The sequence below is a fragment of the Canis lupus genome, chromosome 21 (genome assembly GCF_011100685.1).
Source record: "Canis lupus familiaris isolate Mischka breed German Shepherd chromosome 21, alternate assembly UU_Cfam_GSD_1.0, whole genome shotgun sequence".
In the NCBI taxonomy this organism is placed as follows: Eukaryota; Metazoa; Chordata; class Mammalia; order Carnivora; family Canidae; genus Canis; species Canis lupus.
Genome location: NC_049242.1, coordinates 49,820,479 through 49,823,307, shown reverse-complemented (window position 1 = coordinate 49,823,307; position 2,829 = coordinate 49,820,479). Strand labels below are relative to the sequence as shown.

At 49.5% G+C, this 2,829-nt stretch overlaps 1 long non-coding RNA gene across 1 annotated transcript; it reads right to left on the bottom strand.

Annotated features, from left to right (window-relative positions):
* Positions 1-10: 10 nt before the first annotated feature.
* On the bottom strand, positions 11-2,495 carry LOC119877372. Its single transcript, XR_005375894.1, has 3 exons — positions 2,426-2,495; positions 1,123-1,238; positions 11-852 (listed from the first exon to the last, which is right to left on the bottom strand). It is a non-coding gene; the product is annotated as an uncharacterized LOC119877372 (long non-coding RNA).
* Positions 2,496-2,829: the final 334 nt, after the last annotated feature.

Here is a 2,829-nt window from a genome sequence, read left to right as displayed (position 1 = left end):
CCCCCGTGATTATTCAGGTGACTGTAACAAGAATATAACAAGAATGAAAGAGATCCGTATATGGTGGTTTCACTTATTTGATTGAGTCTTATTCATTTCTCTTTTTTAAGAACTCAAAATTTGGTGAAACATAGGATACCCTGGATGAATAGGAGTTAATTAATTAAGCATGACTTCCATGGTTCCTTTCGAGGCTCTGATTAGGTGTTTGGTAGCAGAGACCGATGACTGTTCTCCAACACGTGTGCTCCACCCCTCATAATGTCGAGTCGTGGCTGGGAACAGGCGTCTTGGCCCGAGACTGCGTTTCCCAGACGGTCTACATGCACAGTGACCATGTGGCCGGTGTCTACCCGTGAAGGGGAGTAGAAGACATGAACGTCTTCTCCGACCCAAGGCTTTGTTCCTAAGTTCTCTGTGCTCTTTTATTCCTGAAGGCTCGAGGCAGCGGACAAACCGGCCCAGGAGCAAAGCTGGCCAACTTCTCTGCAGCAGAGCCGTGGCGGGTTGTCCTGCTGCGACGTCAGGAGCTGGGAGAGCCACTCGGCTCCGTCCTCCGGGCAGAGAGGCAGGAGCAACACGCGAACATTCGACGCTGTGTCCGATGAAACTTTATGAAATAAGTGACGAGTCCACAGTCCATAGTTGGCCAACCCCTGCCTTCAACAGCAGCAGGACAGGAGACAGAAAAAGGGCTGAATCCTCGAAGTCAACGTGGAGAAAAGTCCGCAGCGCAGCCCCGGTCACCGGTGTTCGCTCCCGAGTGAGTGGGGTAGGAGCTTGTTTCCCGAGGCCACGGAGACTGTAGGGCCTGCTCAGTAGAGAGGTTGGGATGGCCTTGCCGACATGATTCTAGCACAAAATAGAAGAATTGAGAATTAAACATGTAAAATTAAAGAGCCATCAAGGTGAGCTTAGGGCAGAGACACACGATTTTGTTCTGCTGCTCAGCACTTTCCTGATCCCGGCTGGTTCCTAGACTCACTTATTCGTCCTCATGCTCTCCTTCCTACTGTCCCGTCCTCTACCCCCTACGTTCGCAGATGGCCAAGTGAAAAAGAACTACAACGTGATCTATTTTACTCCGTAAGGCTGCGTCAATACTACACTGGCTACACTTACCCCTGTACACCCGGGTTGTTCCTTTGGACTTGGTAGCAGGATGTCACAGGCAACCTGGTTAGGGCAACAGCGACTACACGCCACACGCAAGCGCACTGCTGTCCTCTCTGCCAAAGCTGTAAGAAGTAGAAGGCCTGGTGTCTTCTTTTGTGTCGACGTCCATTAGAGGGCCCTCAAGCAATACAGCTTGAGCCTAGTGTGCCCCAGAGTGGAGTCAAATTCTTGTTCAACTTCTAATTTCAAAGCTCACTCAGCCTCCATGTCAAACACGTGTCCAGGGCCTGGGGGCAGGGGTGGTTAGGGAGGATGGAGAGATGGCGCGGGGAGACGGATGGGGTGGTTGACACTGTTGCCAGGAACAAGTTCAAGACACAGCCTCTCTCTGAACTCCTAACCTTCTCTGCCCTCTGGCAATTAAAGTCGTAGGCGTATGCGTCTTAGCATACTTTCAGTTGTAAGTAATAACAAATCCAAAATCCAAATCAACCAGATTTAAATGACAAAGGAATTTATTGTCTCATTTAAGCAAAAAAAAAAAAATAATAATAAGATGGGGTTTAGGAAGAGTTTGATCAGGGCTCTGGCTCTGTTTCCTTCACTGTTCTCTTCCTACATTTGATCGCTCTACCTGAATGCCTCCCCCTGTGGCTGCAGTGGCTCCAGACCTTACCGTTGTACGTTATATCTTTTGAAATAAGAGAGGGATCCTATCCTCTCTCTAATCACAGATAAAATAATTCCGTGTTCTGACTTGACTAGCTTGGTCAGGCAGGCAGCATGTGCTCATTGGCTTAGACCTGTGGTTATTGCTCGTCCCTGACATCACTGTTGTGCCAAAGGGGAGGAGAGAATGCTGTTTGGCTTCGGCTAACTGGGGCCTAACCGACCTGCATAGTGCCCAGGTAACAGGAGAGGAGCGGAACAGACCTGCAAGGGCAAGCACGATGTCCAGCTCGCTAAGTCAAAGTCGGCACGTCTGGCCCCTTTCCTACCGTCTCCCCAAAGACCTGCTTCATATCTTCAGGTAGGTGATTCCATGCTACCATAGCCTACCAACAACTCAGTAGGCCTTGCTCTGCTGCACGGTGAGTAAGAAATCGTCCCCATTTCATCGCTGAGGGGACTGAGAATGTTTAAATTGAATCACCCTCTTAAGACGTGACAGCTAACAAGCAGCACACCCGGAGTACAGACACAGCTCCCCCGATTCAGTCCCGTGTTCTCATCCCCCACCGGGAGGTCTCCTGCCCTGATACAAAGATAAGCCACGGTTCGAAGATGTTATCAGCCCGGGCTGGCCTACCGTGTTAGGAAAGTCCCCATCTGAACAGCGGGCTCTGCTCTGCTGTCTTACATTTAATGTTTCCTGTAAGTGCAAAAACCACGGTTTGAGCCTAGAAAGAATACATTCTGGGTCCCTGTAATTGTCTCAGTGTCTGAGTATAATCTGTGCATCGAATAGTGTTTACGTGTGGATGGGAGGGCCACATGGGTATATGTTCTATTTCCTGGTTATCTTACCATCTCAACGGTAGATGGCCTGCATGCTTCTCTTTAATTGTGGAAAAACTCCACACTCTATGGCATGTGGCTAGGCTCCCTCCATATGTCCCAATATATCCCATAAAACCATCCTGGGGTTGTCCACGCAGCAATGACACCTGCCTGTTCTACCTGTCATGCCCAAGTTAGTACACACATACACAC